Source organism: Castor canadensis, chromosome 10 (genome assembly GCF_047511655.1).
Source record: "Castor canadensis chromosome 10, mCasCan1.hap1v2, whole genome shotgun sequence".
Lineage (NCBI taxonomy): Eukaryota > Metazoa > Chordata > Mammalia > Rodentia > Castoridae > Castor > Castor canadensis.
This window is the reverse complement of record NC_133395.1, coordinates 115170136-115188941: the sequence shown is the minus strand read 5'-3', so window position 1 is coordinate 115188941 and position 18806 is coordinate 115170136. Positions and strand designations below refer to the sequence as shown.

At 38.5% G+C, this 18806-nt stretch overlaps 1 protein-coding gene across 18 annotated transcripts in view; it reads left to right on the top strand.

Annotated features, from left to right (window-relative positions):
• Positions 1–18806, top strand: part of LOC109683367 (ERC protein 2) — a 998591-nt gene that overhangs the window by 133128 nt on the left and 846657 nt on the right. The gene's annotated exons all lie outside the window — the stretch shown is intronic.

Genomic DNA, 18806 nt, shown 5'->3' with positions numbered 1-18806 from the left:
GGGTGTCTGTGTTCCTTTTTAAAGCCTGTGTTATCAACATAATTTAACATTTTTTTCTTTATTTAACTTTGAGCTAAATGTTAGGAATCTATCAAGATATTTTTAATGATAATATTTAATGCTGTCCTTATGAGAGAATATGGTAAAATCAAAACAGACTCCCCTGAAAATATTAGCATGATACAGGTATGATAAGTCCCTGTTAATTTATTCTGAATAAAATTTAGGTACAATATTTTTATATAGTTACCAAATCATAGACTTTATATACTTTCAATCAGTAAGAGAACAAAGCATGCTTCATGATGCTGTTTTGCTTTAGAACACTGCTTTTTATCAAAGCTCTTTGACAGATTCAAGGGTGCTGGAGGACTTTCAACTCACTTTGTGACATTTCTGAAAATATCCGTCTGTGGAATGGAAACTGATCTCAGTATGCTCATTTTATCCATGGAGAGGATGGAAATTGAGGCATGTCTAGGGCCCAAGGCCTGGTGGTGGCAGAGCACCCAGCTTCCGGGGCAGCTCTTCTGGGTGCTCCAGTTCTTTCCCAAAGCTAACCATTACTCTGATCCACGGTAATATTATTTGCTTTCTTGATTCTTTTTTCACCTATGTATGCATTCTTGAACACACGTTAATTTGCCTGTTTTTGAACTTTATACCATTGGGATCAGCTAGTGTTATTCTTTTGTATCTTTCATTCAGCTTTGACTTTGTGAAAATCACTTCATAGATATACATAATATTTTCTTTATCCATTTATCCATTGATGGGCACCTGGGCCCAGAGTTTGGCTAATGGGAATAGTTCTGCTCTGGTCTAGGTATGCAGATACGTCAGTTGTATGCTGACTTCTTCCTTCAGATGTATGCTCAAGAATGGTATAGCAGGCTCACATGGTAGTTCAATTTTTTTTTTTGAGAAACCTCCATACTAATTTCCATTATGACTGCACTAATTTACATTCCCACCAGCAGTATATAAGGGTCACCCTCTCATGCTTGCCAGTATTTGGTTGTTCTTTGTTTTCTTGATGATTTCCATTCTGACTGGGGCGAGGTGCAATCTTGGTATTGTTTTGATTTGCATTTCCTTTATGGCTAAGGATGATGAAAATTTCTTCATGTATTCTTTAGCCATTTGTAATTCTTTTTTTTTGGTAGTACTGGGGTTTGAACTCAAGGCCTCACACTTCTAGGCAAGCTCTTTACCATTTGAGCCATCCTTCCAAGTCCTAGTATTTGTTCTTTTGAATACTGTCTGTTTTATTTGTTTGCCCAGTTATTAATTGGATTATGTTTTCGTTAATTTTTAGAGTTCTTTATATATTCTGGATATTAATCCTTTATCTGATAAATAGCTGGCAAAAGACTTTATCTTATTCTGTTTTCTTTTGATTTTGGTGATTGTTTCCTTTGCTGTGCAGAAGCTTTTTAATTTGATGCAAGCCATTTGTTAATTCTTGTTCTTATTTTGTGAGCAGTTGGAGTTCTATTCAGAGAGGTGATACCTATGTATATATCTTTAAGAGTTTCCCTGTGCTTTCCTCTGGATGTCTCAAAGTTTCAGGTCTTATGTTAATATCTTTGGTTCATTTTGAATTAATTTTTGTACAGGGTCTGAGGTAAGAGTCTATTTTCATTCTTCTACATGTAGATATCGAGTTTTCCCACACCATTTTTTGGAGAGGCTGTCTTTTTTCCAGTGTATGTTTTGGCACCTTTGTTGTAAATTAGATGACTGTAGTTGGATGGGCTTAATTTTGGGTCTTCTATTCTACTCCATTAGTCTATGTATCTTTTTTGGGTACCATTTTGCTAGTTTCCACCTTGAACTTTATTATTTTTTCCATCTACTGCTTTTAGGTTTGGCTTGTTCTTGTTTTTCTGAGAATTTGAGGTGTATCCTTAGAGTATTTATTTGAGATCTCTCTGATTTTTTTTTATGTAGGCAGTCATAAATATAAACTTTCCTCTTAGCACTGACTTTGCTTTGTTACAAAGGTTCTGATAAATTGTGTCTTCATTTTCTTTTTCTAATCACCCCATATTTTTTCAATCACCTATTGATTTTTCCAAAGTGAATTGTTCAGTCGTCATGTGTTTGAATATTTTCTGTAGTTTCTCTTGTTGTTGATTTCTAGTTTTATTCCATTGTGGTCTGATAGAATGCAATAAGGTATTTCAATTTCTTATATTTATTAAGACATGCTTTAAGTCCTAAAATAGGATCAATTTTGGAGAACATGCCATGGACTTCTGAGAAGAATGTGTTTTCCGTGGTTTTTGAGTACGATATTCTCTAGCTGTGTATTAAGTTCATTTGCTCTATAAAGTCATTTAATTCTGAAGTTTCCTTGTTAATTTTTGTTTTGTTTTGTTTTCTTGATCTGGGTGACTTATCTACTGGTGAGAGTGGGATATTAGAATTACCCACTATTATTGTGTTGGGGTCTACCTCAGCTTTTATGTCTATTAGTGTTTCCTTTATGAAATTGGGTACACTGATGTTTGGTGTGTGTATGTTTAAATTGTTATATCCTCCTGATGAAGTGTTCTCTTTATGAATATGAAATGACCTTCTTTGTCTCTTCTGATGAATTTTGGCTTGAAGTCTTCTTGTCAGATGTGAGTATGGGTACTTCTACTTGCTTTTGCGCTGCATTTTCTTGGAAAATCTTTTCCCATCCTTGCACTTGTTCTTATCTTTGCCAGTGAGGTGTATGTCCTGTAGGCAACAAATGCAATGTTGGTTCTTGTTTTTTAAACCAGTCTGCCAGTCTTTGTCTTTTGATTGGAAAATCAAGACCATTAACATTCAGAATTATTATTGAAAGGTAATCAATTAAAAGTAATTCCTTATACTTTGGTGTTTTCGTAGCAATTGATTCTTCTCTACTCCTCATTTGCTCATCTCTTTGTCTAGTGAGATTTATTATTTTCAGTTTTTTTCATGGTTGCATTTCTCTTCCTCTTCTGTGTGTAGTATTTTTTTTAAGATCTTCTGCAGCGGAGGTATCACAATACCTGACTTCAAGCTATATTACAAACCAATAACAATAAAAACAGCATGGTACTGGCACAAAAACAGACATGAAGACCAGTGGAAGAGAATAGAGGACCCAGATATGAAGCCACACAACTATAAGCAACTTATCTTTGACAAAGGAGCTAAAAATATACAATGGAGAAATAGCAGCCTCTTCAACAAAAACTGCTGGGAAAACTGGTTAGCAGTCTGCAAAAAACTGAAACTAGATCCATGTATATCACCCTATACCAAGATTAACTCAAAATGGATCAAGGATCTTAATATCAGACCCCAAACTCTTAAGTTGATACAAGAAAGAGTAGGAAATACTCTGGAGTTAGTAGGTATAGGTAAGAACTTTCTCAATGAAACCCCAGCAGCACAGCAACTAAGAGATAGCATAGATAAATGGGACCTCATAAAACTAAAAAGCTTCTGTTCATCAAAAGAAATGGTCTCTAAACTGAAGAGAACACCCACAGAGTGGGAGAAAATATTTGCCAATTATACATCAGACAAAGGACTAGCTAGTTTTTTAGGTGTCTTACCTATCCTCACCCCTCCCTTGTGTGCTCTCGCTTTTATCATGTGCTCATAGTCCAATCCCCTTGTTGTGTTTGCCCTTGATCTAATGTCCACATATGAGGGAGAACATACGATTTTTGGTCTTTTGAGCCAGGCTAACCTCACTCAGAATGATGTTCTCCAATTCCATCCATTTACCAGCGAATGATAACATTTCGTTCTTCTTCATGGCTGCATAAAATTCCATTGTGTATAGATACCACATTTTCTTAATCCATTCGTCAGTGCTGGGGCATCTTGGCTGTTTCCATAACTTGGCTATTGTGAATAGTGCCGCAATAAACATGGATGTGCAGGTGCCTCTGGAGTAACAGTCTTTTGGGTATATCCCCAAGAGTGGTATTGCTGGATCAAATGGTAGATCGATGTCCAGCTTTTTAAGTAGCCTCCAAATTTTTTTCCAGAGTGGTTGTACTAGTCTACATTCCCACCAACAGTGTAAGAGGGTTCCTTTTTCCCCGCATCCTCGCCAACACCTGTTGTTGGTGGTGTTGCTGATGATGGCTATTCTAACAGGGGTGAGGTGGAATCTTAGTGTGGCTTTAATTTGCATTTCCTTTATTGCTAGATATGGTGAGCATTTTTTCATGTGTTTTCTGGCCATTTGAATTTCTTCTTTTGAGAAAGTTCTGTTTAGTTCACGTGCCCATTTCTTTATTGGTTCATTAGTTTTGGGAGAATTTAGTTTTTTAAGTTCCCTGTATATTCTGGTTATCAGTCCTTTGTCTGATGTATAGTTGGCAAATATTTTCTCCCACTCTGTGGGTGTTCTCTTCAGTTTAGAGACCATTTCTTTTGATGAACAGAAGCTTTTTAGTTTTATGAGGTCCCATTTATCTATGCTATCTCTTAGTTGCTGTGCTGCTGGGGTTTCATTGAGAAAGTTCTTACCTATACCTACTAACTCCAGAGTATTTCCTACTCTTTCTTGTATCAACTTAAGAGTTTGGGGTCTGATATTAAGATCCTTGATCCATTTTGAGTTAATCTTGGTATAGGGTGATATACATGGATCTAGTTTCAGTTTTTTGCAGACTGCTAACCAGTTTTCCCAGCAGTTTTTGTTGAAGAGGCTGCTATTTCTCCATCGTATATTTTTAGCTCCTTTGTCAAAGATAAGTTGCTTATAGTTGTGTGGCTTCATATCTGGATCCTCTATTCTGTTCCACTGGTCTTCATGTCTGTTTTTGTGCCAGTACCATGCTGTTTTTATTATTATTGCTTTGTAATATAGTTTGAAGTCAGGTATTGTGATACCTCCTGCATTGTTCTTTTGACTGAGTATTGCCTTGGCTATTTGTGGCCTCTTGTGTTTCCATATAAATTTAACAGTAGATTTTTCTATCTCTTTGATGAATGTCATTGGAATTTTGATGGGAATTGCATTAAACATGTAGATTACTTTTGGGAGTATAGACATTTTTACTATATTGATTCTACCAATCCATGAGCATGGGAGATCTCTCCACTTTCTATAGTCTTCCTCAATCTCTTTCTTCAGAAGGTATAGTTTTCCTTGTAGAGGTCTTTCACATCTTTTGTTAGGTTTACACCTAGGTATTTGATTTTTTTTTGAGGCTATTGTAAATGGAATTGTTTTCATACATTCTTTTTCCGTTTGCTCATTGTTAGTGTATAGAAATGGTAATGATTTTTCTATGTTGATTTTATATCCTGCTACCTTGCTATAGCTATTGATGATGTCTAGAAGCTTCTGAGTAGAGTTTTTTGGGTCTTTAAGGTATAGGATCATGTCGTCTGCAAATAGGGATATTTTGACAGTTTCTTTACCTATTTGTATTCCTTTTATTCCTTCTTCTTGCCTAATTGCTCTGGCTAGGAATTCCAGTACTATGTTGAATAGGAGTGGAGATAGTGGGCATCCTTGTCTGGTTCCTGATTTTAGAGGGAATGGTTTTAATTTTTCTCCATTAAGTATAATGCTGGCTGTAGGTTTGTCATATATAGCTTTTATAATGTTGAGGAACTTTCCTTCTATTCCTAGTTTTCTTAGAGCTTTTATCATGAAATGATGTTGGATCTTATCAAAGGCTTTTTCTGCATCTATTGAGATGATCAAGTGGTTTTTGTCTTTGCTTCTGTTAATGTGGTTTATTACGTTTATTGATTTTCGTATGTTGAACCACCCCTTCATCCCTGGGATGAAGCCTACCTGGTCGTGGTGAATAATCTTTTTGATGTGTTGCTGAATTCGATTTGCCATTATTTTGTTGAGGATTTTTGCATCAATGTTCATTAAGGAGATTGGCCTATAGTTCTCCTTTTTGGAGGTGTCTTTGCCTGGTTTTGGGATAAGTGTAATAGTGGCTTCATAAAATGTGTTTGGCAGTTTTCCTTCCCTTTCTATTTCGTGGAACAGTTTAAGGAGGGTAGGTATCAGTTCTTCTTTAAAGGTCTGATAGAATTCAGCAGAGAATCCATCAGGTCCTGGACTTTTCTTTTTGGGGAGACTCTTGATTGCTGCTTCAATTTCATTTTGTGTTATAGGTCTATTCAGGTGATTAATTTCCTCTTGGTTCAGTTTTGGATGATCATATGTATCTAGAAATCTGTCCATTTCTTTTAGATTTTCAAATTTATTTGAATATAGGTTCTCAAAGTAGTCTCTGATGATTTCCTGGATTTCCATGGTGTTTGTTGTTATCTCCCCTTTTGCATTCCTGATTCTACTAATTTGGGTTTTTTTCTCTCCTCATTTTAGTCAGGTTTGCCAGGGGTCTATCGATCTTGTTTATTTTTTCAAAGAACCAACTTTTTGTTTCATTAATTCTTTGTATGGTTTTTTTGGTTTCTATTTCGTTGATTTCAGCTCTTATTTTTATTATTTCTCTCCTTCTATTTGTTTTGGGATTTGCTTGTTCTTGTTTTTCTAGGAGTTTGAGATGTATCATTAGGTCATTGATTTGGGATCTTTCAATCTTTTTAATATATGCACTCATGGCTATTAACTTTCCTCTCAAGACTGCCTTAGCTGTGTCCCATAGGTTCCGGTAGGTTGTGTTTTCATTTTCATTGACTTCCAGGAACTTTTTAATTTCCTCTTTTATTGCATCGATGATCCACTCTTCATTAAGTAATGAGTTATTTAGTTTCCAGCTGTTTGCATGTTTTTTGTCTTTACTTTTGTTGTTGAGTTCTACTTTTACTGCATTGTGGTCAGATAGTATGCATGGTATTATTTCTATTTTCTTATATTTGCTGAGGCTTGCTTTGTGCCCTAGGATATGATCTATTTTGGAGAAGGTTCCATGGGCTGCTGAGAAGAATGTATATTGTGTAGAGGTTGGATGAAATGTTCTGTAGACATCTACTAGGTCCACTTGATCTATTGCATATTTTAGATCTTGGATTTCTTTATTGAGTTTTTGTTTGGATGACCTATCTATTGATGATAATGGAGTGTTAAAGTCTCCCACAACCACTGTGTTGGCGTTTATATATGCTTTTAGGTCTTTCAGGGTATGTTTGATGAAATTGGGTGCGTTGACATTGGGTGCGTACAGATTGATGATTATTATTTCCTTTTGTTCTATTTCCCCTTTTATTAGTATGGAATGTCCTTCTTTATCTCGTTTGATCAATGTAGGTTTGAAGTCTACTTTGTCAGAGATAAGTATTGCTACTCCTGCTTGTTTTCGGGGGCCATTGGCTTGGTAAATCTTCTTCCAGCCTTTCATCCTAAGCATATGCTTATTTCTGTCGGTGAGATGAGTCTCGTGTAAGCAACAAATTGTTGGATCCTCTTTTTTAATCCATTTTGTCAAACGGTGTCTTTTGATGGGTGAATTAAGTCCATTAACATTAAGTGTTAGTACTGATAGGTATGTGGTGATTTCTGCCATTTAGTTGTCTTAGTTATTTGAAGGTTTAATTGTGTGTACCTAACTTGATGTTACTCTCTACTGTCTTGCTTTTTCTTATCCTGTGGTTTGGTGCTGCCTGCCTTTTCATGGTTAAGTTGGGTGTCACTTTCTGTGTGCAGGATCCCTTGCAGAATCTTTTGTAATGGTGGCTTTGTGGTCACATATTGTTTTAGTTTCTGCTTATCATGGAAGACTTTTATTGCTCCATCTATTTTGAATGATAGCTTTGCTGGGTAGAGTATCCTGGGGTTGCAGTTATTTTCATTCAGTGCCCGGAAGATCTCACCCCACGCTCTTCTTGCTTTTAATGTTTCTGTTGAGAAGTCTGCTGTGATTTTGATGGGTTTACCTTTGTATGTTACTTGTTTTTTCTCTCTTACAGCCTTCAATATTCTTTCCTTAGTTTCTGAACTTGTTGTTTTAATGATGATATGTCGTGGGGTAGTTCTATTTTGATCTGGTCTGTTTGGTGTCCTGGAGGCCTCTTGCATTTGTATGGGAATATCTTTCTCTAGATTTGGGAAATTTTCCGTTATTATTTTGTTGAATATATTACGCATTCCCTTCGCTTGCACCTCTTCTCCTTATTCGATGCCCATGATTCTCAAGTTTGGTTTTTTCATGGAGTCAGTGAGTTCTTGCATTTTCTTTTCACAGGTCTTGAGTTGTTTAATTAATAGTTCTTCGGTTTTTCCTTTAATTACCATTTCATCTTCAAGTTCTGAGATTCTGTCTTCTGTTTGTTCTATTCTGCTGGATTGGCCTTCCGTTTTGTTTTGCAGTTCTGTTTCGTTCTTTTTTCTGAGGTTTTCCATATCCTGGCAGTTTTCTTCTTTATTGTTGTCTATTTTTGTCCTGAGTTCATTTATCCATTTATTCATTGTGTTCTCTCTTTCACTTTGGTGTTTATACAGTGCTTCTATGGTTTCCTTTATTTCTTCTTTTGCTTTTTCAAATTCTCTATTTTTATTGTCTTGGAATTTCTTGAGTGTCTCCTGTACATTTTGGTTGACCCTATCCAGTATCATCTCTATAAAATTCTCATTGAGTACCTGTAGTATGTCTTCTTTTAAATTATTCTTGTGGGCTTCATTGGGTCCTTTGGCATAGTTTATCTTCATTTTGTTGGGGTCTGGATCTGAGTTTCTGTTCTCTTCATTCCCCTCTGGTTCCTGTACTAATTTTTTGTTGTGGGGAAACTGGTTTCCTTGTTTTTTCTGTCTTCCTGTCATTGTCCTTGGTGTTGTTACTGTCCCTGTACTGTGTGTAATTAAGTATTTTCTAGCTTGTAATAATAACAGTGGTAATATTGAGAATGGAAGAGTGAGCTGAGATGGTAAGCAAGAAGTTAAAGAAAAGGGGAAAACAAATATACAGGCAAGAGGGAGAAAGCAGAACAAGGTATCAGACAAGAGAGTTTCAAAGGTATAAACAGGGAGTGTTAGTGTACTAATCGACAGTAAGCTGAACAGACAATAGAGAGACAGAGAGAGGATTGAAAATCAAAGATAAAAAAAATAAAAAATAAGTATATGAAAGTAATATCTATATATAAAAATGAATTAAAATAAAATGGAAAATAGAAAATTAAAAAAAAAAAAAAAAACCAAAAAACTTCCAAGTTTATATGCAATGCAATTTCAGTCTTAATAATTTGGATGTCCGTTTCAATCTCCAGTCCTGGAGTTGGTGCCTCAGATGTTGTTCTGTAGTTGTCTCATCAAAGGGGATGCATAAAGTAGAACAAAACTACACTCACACACACACAGAAGAAGAAAAAAAAAAAAAGCCCCACCAAGTGTCCCCAGTTCAAATGCAATACAGTTTCAGTAAGTTTTTCGGCTTGCAGGTGTAATTCGGTTGTTCTCTCATCAAAGGTAGGGAGAAAAAGAAAAAAAAGCGTCTGGAGGCAGTTCTGAGAGTGGTATCTGCAACTGTGGCTTGCCTGCCTGCTGCTCTCAGGCTGTAGCTGGCGGCGTTATTTATGCAGATCTCTGGGGTGAGCTTAGCACTCACCTGGTCCCACAGGCTTTGTTTGCTCAGAGTTCTCCTGTGGGGGGGGGGGCCTCTGCTACAGGCTTTCCCCTTTCCAAGCACTGGGAAAGGTGACACTGCCCCCGCGTTGTCAGGCCTGCGTGTTTATTTACAGTTCACGTGGGAAGTGGGTCTTCCCTCCTCTCACAAGCATCCCCGCTCCTGGTTGCTGGGTGCGCCCCGCTCCCGCCAGAGTCTCTCCGGCCTGCCTGGCTCGTTTATTTACAGTCCTGGGAAGGATTCCCTTCCCCCAGTCTTCAGCGCTCAGGGCGCCCCACCCTCTTTCCCGTGTGTCTTAACTGTTCTTATTGCTTAGTAATCAGTTTCTCTTTTTTTCCCGGGTGGAGGTCAGTCTGTCCAGGGGGCTATGCTGCTCTGGCCCAGGCTTGTCTGTGGGGCTACCGCGGTACCACGAAGCTCACCTGGTCCGCGTCTTCCCAAGCCGTATGGGCGCCGGCCACTGGCGGCCCCGGGGGCCTCCTCGTTTCTCCGTTTAACGTGAAGTGGAGATTCTCTGCGCCGGCTGGAGATGTGGAGGAGTCAAAGTTATGCCTTTTCTCGGTGATTATGCCTGCAAAGTGTGTCTCCAGCGTCTCTCCAAGATTTCACTATAGGAGGGTCGCTTTCTGCTTCCTACCTCTAGCCGCCATCTTGGAATTCCTCTAAGTTCCCCTTTCATATCTTGCATTGTTTTCCTTATTTTATTCAGCTATTTATTTGGATCCTCCTGGAATTCTTTTAGCTATTTGTTTGTATTCTCTTGAATTCATTGAGGTGTTTTTACATGTCCTTTTAAATTTCATTGATCATTCTCAGATTTCATCTACTTTACTTTCTTTCAAATCCTTTAGTGTAGGATTGTTAATTTTTTGAGATGTCATGTTTCCTTGTTTTTTCTCATTATTTCTTATGTTTCTAAATAGAGATTTGCTCATCTGAGGTTAAGTCATTGGTTGGAGGTTTAAGATGAGTTATTTTGTATATTCTGGCAGGACTCGGTAGTAGCAGAGTTGATGTGGTATTTCTCACCACTGGCCTGGGAATATAATTCAGCAATATCAAAAGCACCAATTCAAAACCAACCAGATATTTATAAGAAGTAAAAAACAATTGGAGAAATCATCTACACCCCCAGTAACATTATATATGGAAGGGACTAGGGTTCTTTAATGGCATACTAGGGGTTTAGAAAACATATAGTGTAGGATTTAAAAATTAGGTAGTAAAAGTAAGGGAAGTAAGATGGGGAGAAGGGAGATGAAATGTGTGGGATGAAAGTAAACTAAATGATAGTGTGAGGGAAAATGTTTAATTATTGTGGAAAAAAACACTTTATAGTCAGGGGTTGCAAAAGATAGAACAATTAAGATATTTTTCTTAAAAAGACCAAAAAACCCACAACAGAAAATTAAGTAGAATAAACTACCAACAGAAAAATTTATGAAAGAGAAACAGAAAATAAGAGTCAGTGTTCTTTGCTTGTTGAGGAGGAGAGTATCTGCCTGCTGGGCTATGTCTTTGCAGTATTTGTTCTCCAATCTTTGGTTCTTCTGTTTGTATACACAACAAAATACTCACAGATCCCCTCTGGGCCCAGGATTGCTGGAGAGTCCTCTCTGGGTGTGGATTAGGTGTAGTTTTCCCTGGCCAGTCAAGGCTTTGGACTATGGGCAGTGGCCAGAGTGAGGCAGGGCAGGTCCTATGGATTAGCAGCAACTCCCAGGGGCTGGGCTTCTCTGGGGTTGGAGCAACTATGTCCCATTGCATGGGTTCTTGTGGAAATGATGTGGTTCCAGGCATGTGGAGTAGCAGCTGGGGGAGGGCCTCCAAGCACAGCTAGTGGGTCAGGGAGCACTCTTCTGAGTGTTCCTATTCATGCGGCCTCTGTCTTGCCCTGCACCAGGGATCCAGTGGCAGTTCCAGCTTGTCCTCAGTGAGCTTTTCCTTTTTTCTGCCTATGCAGAAAAGGTAGGTAAGTAGCTCTTGTCACCCATATGTATATATAGATGTATTCTGGGCTGGACAGTGAAGGCAGTGTTCTCACACCTGCCTTTTGTCCTAGGTGGGGGACCTAGGTGCTTGGTATCTTCTACCAAACCAGAACAAGGTTTGGTAGCCTCTGATTAATCGGTCTTACAGAGACACTCATGGGCAGTTGTACATATGTATATATGCTGGGCTGGGTGGTGGGTATAGGGATGTAGTTGGTTTGGGAAGACTCTGCTGGGTTGGATCATTCCCATACCATCTTTTGCCTGGGCCACAGTGCCAGTTGGCTTCCATCCACCCAAGTTAAGGCTTGTTGGTCTGCACTTAGGAGAGTTTAGGGATGGCATAGATCAGGTTCTGCTGCTGTGGGGCTGCTCTGGGCTTTGCCTGGGTAGTTTTTTCTTTGTTTATATATCCAAATTTCTACATTTTTTTATTTTTACCTATATTTTAACTGGTACTGTCCCCAGCTTACTAACTTGCCCACTTTTCCTTATAGCCACATACCTGAGGCTTACTTTCTTGTTTGTGGAGATGCAGTAGTGTGGTGGGTATTTAGTTTGCTATCTTTTTTCTGTCTAACTTTTAAATTAGTATAAAAATAATATATATTTTTGAAGTCCTCAGTACTATCTACATGAACCTTTTCTTTCTTTTTAGCCACAAACCACAGAATCTTTTTTAGTGGGCAATTGGTATGCCTACACTTAGCTACACTCCACCAGTCATTCTTAGAACAGCCAATGGGACCTTTTAAAAAGACCTAATCTGCTCAAGTATCTTCTCACCAAGGTCCTGTATGATTTGGACTCTGCCATCTTTGGGTTCCTTTTCCTCTCTCTCTATGCTCCAACTTCAATACTTTTCCATGTGCTCAGCACAATTCTAATAATTCTATTACACAGAAATTATTTTTTCTGTTTTATGTAGGAAACACAGAGAGGTGTAGGAACTTGTTAAGGTCATATAGCTCGTAAGCATCAGACAGACCTGGGATTCAACCCCAGGTCCCAGAAGAGTCCACATTCCCACCCCCTGTACTAGGCTGTCTCTCTTCCTAGGCCTCTTGGAGTTCTCACTCCTTACATCAGGGGCTTTACATTCAGTATTCTTTTTGTCCAGGATGCTGTTCCTCATAACTTCTACATCTAATTAACATCTTTCCTTAGAAGACCAGTTTCAGTGTACTTGCTTTTACTGCCTGTAAGCTAGGGTACATATCACTGTCTTATTTATTTTTCATTCTTTGCTGTTATAATTACTGGTGTACCATTTTACTTTCCCTTGTGGACTGTCAGATCTCTAAGGGCTGGAGCCCCATCCACCTGTTTATCCCCATATCCCACATACGAGGCACACACTGCATACTTTGTATGTTTGTTCATTCAGTCAATGAGTGAATGGAGGGGCAGCTCACAGCAGAGTAGAAAGGCAGCATTAGTTTTTTTTTTTTGTCCCCAGATATACTTTTCAAGTAATCCCTTACCTAAAAGAACTCATCTTCTACTTACTGTTTAAATGGCTCTTTTGATCTTGTGCACGATTGATTTGGATTTTTAATATGTATTTTAGTTTTCAGTCTACTTTCCTTCAGGACTTGCCTTTATTTCAAGACTCCATTAACACATCGTATTGCATTTCATTTTATTGGTTATGTGTCATTAATAGTGTTTAGACAAAATGTTCCAATCTATAGGTGATACATACTTGAGTTGCTGCTTCTTAGGATAGCCCTCTCCCATTGTTTAAAAAATTATAACTTTCTAACTAACTCAAAACAATTCTTTTAGTTATGTATTTGTGATAATCATGACTTCTTTTTGGTAAAATTGGAAAGATTGCTGCTGACACCAATGTGTCCAGTTTGGGCCTTTTATATGCTAACAAGAAAGAAGGTGGGACCCTGAGATGAGTTGATTCTTAATTGTAAGGACATTAAATAGTTTTCTTATAGAATAGAGAGCCCATTAGCCTTTTAGAAATTGCATCTTAATCTAATGTGCTAGTATAAATGTTACTCTTCATAAGTCTATAGATTTTTATGTTCCAGTGCTAGAAGCTTTGCCTCTCACCTGAATTTTTCATGAGAGATTTTTAATACCCAATTTATCATCAGTATCAATCACCTTAGTACCTTTTCAAATCTATTCTGCTCTCCTAATAAGTTTATCAGGCATGATCTTGCCCTAGTCTCTTTCTCCCCATGCAATATTCTTGAAGATTCTAATTTGTATTATTATATTATTAGAGACATAGAATATTTGTCAGGACAGTTTTAGTTGCGAATACAGACACCCAAATCAAATCAGCCTAAGCAGAATAGGAATTTTTTTGTGTTACCATAGCCAGGAAGGATAGACTTGAGGCTAAGTTGCAGGGATCAGGGCATCAGGGGTACACTAGACCTTCTCTTTGCCTTTGCTGGTCTCTGCTCCTCTTGGTCTGTGACATCATTCTACAGCCCTTGTTTTGTCTCTCCATCTCATAACCCTACTACCATCTGCCAGTCAGCCTCGTTTGTCCTTCTTTGGACTTGGCTTCCTCCAGGTGGCTGGAGAAGGGATTCCCTAGATGCTGTAGTCACCTTCTTATACCTTGGCATCCAGGAGACTGGGTGTGTGTGTTTGGGTTTTTTGTTCCCAAAGTGAAGGGAGACTGTTGCTAGAAGAAGGAGCATAAGAACATTTGAGGAAATGATGACACCGTGGCTTCTATAGTCCACTAGATGGTTGCTCTTGAGCTTAAACAAGCATTAATTGAGGGATTCCTCTATGTTAAGGACTATGCTAAACCCTCAGGATTCAAAGACTGATAATGAGATTACAAATCAGATTAAATCACAAAAATTACAGTGGGATGGGATGAGTTAAATGTAAGGAAGAGCCTCCTGAGAGTGAAGTTATATTTTGAGATAAGTTTTATCCTGTTATTTAGAATTTTTCTCTTTTGTGGTGTTAGTGAGTTGTCACTTTTCTGGGATAATGTGATTATTGTAGCAAGTCAGTGTGCTGAAATGTGAACATAGGCTTTAAAATTTACTCACTGAAATATTTCTTCTGAAAATCAAAAGAATATATGTTTAACTGAAAAAGGGAAGAAAGAAGATGGTCTGCTGTGTGTGTGGCTCAGTGGTATAGCACTTACCTCACATGTGCAAGGCCCAAGGTTCAAATCCCAGCACTGAACACCCCCCAACCCCCCTAAAACCCTCCCCCCCCAAAAAAAGAGAATGTAATAGCCAGAGATAGCAATCTTGGTTTGTTAGCATTTTTCTTTTATAGGTATGTATATCTCTCTCTCTATATATCTATATGTAGCATAAATATAGCCTAGATGTAGATATAGATATGTAAAATAACTCCTAGTTTTAATTTTGTTAGACAAATTGGGTTTATAGAATTTTGAATCTTGCTTTTTTATTTATCTTTCTTTTTTTTCCTCTTTCTTTGACAGTACTGAGGACTGAACACAGGGTCATGCTTGCTAAGCAAATGCTGTACCACTTGAGCCATGCCCCAGCCCTTTTGATTTTAGTTTATTTTTTAGAGAGGGTCTCATGTTTTTGCCCAGGCTGGCCTTAGACTGTGATCCTCCTAGTTCTACCTCTTGAGTAGCTGGGATTACAAGCATGTGCTACCATGCCTAGCCTGCTTTTTATTTAATGTTTAATTGTGAGCATTTTTCCTTATAGTGAAATCTACATTAGAAATAGGATTATTTTTCCCTGTTTCATAGTACATGAAATGGCTGAGCTATAACTTAATTACTACTCTTTTAGTATAGTACATTGAGGTTGCTTGCAAAATTTTGACGTTGTGAGAAAGGCAGAGAATGTTCTGCAACCTATTTCCTTGTCTGCCTTTCAGATGATTTCTCTAGGCTTCATTCCTAGGAGTGGGCTTATGAGATCAAAGGAAAGGCACACATTTAAGGGTCTTGATCCAGATGGGTCACCCTACTCTTTCAGAGGCTGTTTCACTTTACATTTTTGACCAGCTGTAGAGGAGAGAGAGCATAAAATAAAAAGTGAGTGTAGCATCTGACAGCCTGTATTCAGTTAACTGACTTTATCCTATCTCTGAGGGATGACCAGGTGAGAACCAAATGTAACTCTTACACATGGGCTGAAAAGTTGAATGTTCAATTTGTGAAACGAACACATGAATTTTCTCCAAATCGTTCAACTCTTAATTCAAAAATACCTTATTTTCACTTTTAAGCCTAAGTAAGTACAAAGTGAAGCATCCACATTGTTTCTGTTTCCTCCTCCTCCTCCCTTCTCTTTTTCTCTCTCTGTCTCTCTCTCTCCTTCCTTCCCCTCCCTCTTAGCCCCTCCCCCAAATATAAGCACCTCTTAAGTTATCATCTTGGATCTGATTCCTAGGTGTGGAGTGAAAGGATGAAAGGGATATACAGTTTCTACATACCAAAAAAAAGGAGAAAAATCTGACTAGAATGACTCTGAGGTAAGATTTATAGCCTTCAGTTAGCTGGAAATATGTTTTGAAAACTTAGATTCATTTATTCAGCAAGTATTTATTGAGATTTGTCATGTGGCTGTTGTGTATCATGTGAGACTAATTGGCCCATAAGAGGATTTGGCTCTGAGACACTTGAGTATTGTGTCTCACTTACATATTTGATGGAAACATTTCCTGATGTGCAATCAGCAATGATGAGGTGGAAAGGACAGTGCCCTTGGACTTAGACAGATCTGGATAGAAATTCTGGCTCTACTTGGTGCTGATAGACACATTGCTTTACCTCTGTGAGTCTCAGTTTCCTCGCTGGACCATTAGGAGTAAATGCAATGATTTAATTGACAAATACAATGATGGCAACAGTAGGTGTAATTAGTAATAGGTACTTAGTAGCTGCTATTATTTTTATGATTATTATCATGGTGAAGACACAGATTTAATGAGCTTTGGATGCTTGGCCATAGTTCCTGATGCCTCCTCTAAGCATCTTACCTCACAGAGCAGAAGCCATGCTGTGCATTTGTATGCATGCATGCACATGCACATGCATGTGTGTATTTGAAATCTGATATGCACTTGTGTGTGTGTGTGTGTGTGTGTAAAATAAAAAATCTTTCCCCAGAGCCTGTATCAGCAGGATACTTGTAATTGTTAGATCCCCTGCTTTGCTTTCTGAACCCCAAAAGCTTATGGGGAAGACACATGGGAATGAACTTCCTAATGAACCTTCAACATAAACCTTGCATCATTTGTGCTTTGGCTGAGTGTGCATCATTTGGCCTCAGCAATGCATAAGTGGTGCTTCTTCCTATCCAAGTTTATGGCTTTTGGGATCTAGAAGGCAAGTGTTGTGATGGGCTGAACTTCAGTGGGCACCTCAAGATCACATGCTCACACTCCCCTGGTTGGGCTGGAAAAGGCAGTGGGGTGGCTATGGGAATGTGTTAGTTCCACGTACACCCATCTGCTACTACCTTTCAGTTTTAGGTGCTCAGTGCTGTTGTGCTCTCTTGTACTTCTTCCCTTATCAGATCAAATGTAAGTTAAAATGTTTGAACATCCTAGTATGTACAAGCCTGAAGCCCTGTGGATGGTAGAAACTTGGTTCCAGACACTTCTGAGCCTAAGAACTATTAAATTTATGGAGTATCATTCCTTTGTTAGAGATAAAAATATTCTTTTTAAAATTTTTATTTATTTACTTATTTTTATTTTATCGTTTCTACATTTACTCACATGTGTATACATTGTTTGGGCCACCCCCACCCCACACTTCTGGGCAGAAAAATATTCTTACACTTATTAAAATGTCAGATGTTACTTAAGGTTATTATGATAGGAACATTTTTGATAGGGGAGAGGGATTGGATTTAGCTCTGAATACAGCAAAGACAGCTGGGGATTTATAGCCAGTAAGTAGAGTAAGAGGGTCAATGAAAGAGTTCTTTCTAAATTGACCTAACAGGACTTTTACTAAAGGAAGACCAAGGTTTAGATATTACAGGTCGGGGATGAATAACTAGATCATATATAAAGTGTGTGTGTGTGTGTGTGTGTGTGTGTGTGTGTGTGTGTTTCTCTCTGAACTTACTTCATGGGACTCTTGGTAAGACTGGGCTATGCAGGCCTGGCAAGGATGGATATGGAAGCCCAAGGTTGGGAAGAAAGCTTAGAGGAGCCTAAGTAGTGTTTGGGCAACAGTGTCTTTGCTTCCTGTCATGAATAGAATGAAACACAAATGGCAAGTGGTTAAGGGTTCACCTTTGGATTCATAATTGCTTGCTGTGAGAACTTGGCACAAGCTACTTGGTCCCTGTGATCTTGAGTGTCTTATCAGAAAGTGGACCCAACAGCACCTCTTAGTAAGTCACACAGTGAGCATCAAATGACATAATGCTCAGAAGGGCTTGTAATAGGGCCTGTCTGATTTAAAGCCTCAAGGAATGGTATTTGTATTATAAGTGTGGACTGAAACTAAGTGGCAATCCAGTAAATTTAATGTTGTGAACCTTTTCTGATCTGTGAGTAATGCAGGAGAAGATGTGGTTTAGTGGAAGCTACTTTGGACTGTCTGGACAGCTGGATTTAAAAATCTGATATCACAAATGTTTAGCATCCTCATAGCACCTTAGTTTCTTATCTACAAAATGGGACAATGTCTTCTGGCAGGTTGTATTACTCAGCTTTCTGTCACTATGACAAAATACCTGAGGTAGTCATCTTAAAAGGAGGAAAGATTGACTTTGGCTCACTGTTTCAGAGGCTACAGTTCATAGTTGCTTTACCCCATTTGTCTTTAGGCCTGTGGAGAGGCAGAACGTCTTGGCAAAGAGTGCACAGTGGAGGAAGCTGCTTATCTTATGGTGGCTGGGAAGCAAAAGAGACAGGAAGAGGAGGGGCCAGGGTCCCTGTATCCCATAGGAAGGTACTCTTCCAGTGACTTGATTTCCTCCTAAAGGTTTTACAAATATGGAACACATGGGCCTATGGAGGAACATTCAAGATCTAAACTATAGCAACTGTCTGTCCTACAAGTTTGTACGAAGAGAGAAATATGCACAAGAATACTTGGAAAACTACAGAGGACTATAATTAGCACCTAATCAAAATGTGTCTAAAATTGTTTCTTAATAGTTCTATTATTAGGCCTCAGTCTGTTAGGGAGCCTGTGCCTCTGAGCTGTGACCTTCACAAATGCTTCTCAGTTTTGTTTTTTCCCCTTAGGAGAGATCTGAAGGGGAGAGGGAGCTAGAGCTGTGAAGTTCCCTTGCTGAAGCTGTTAGGGCTTGGTGAAATAGTT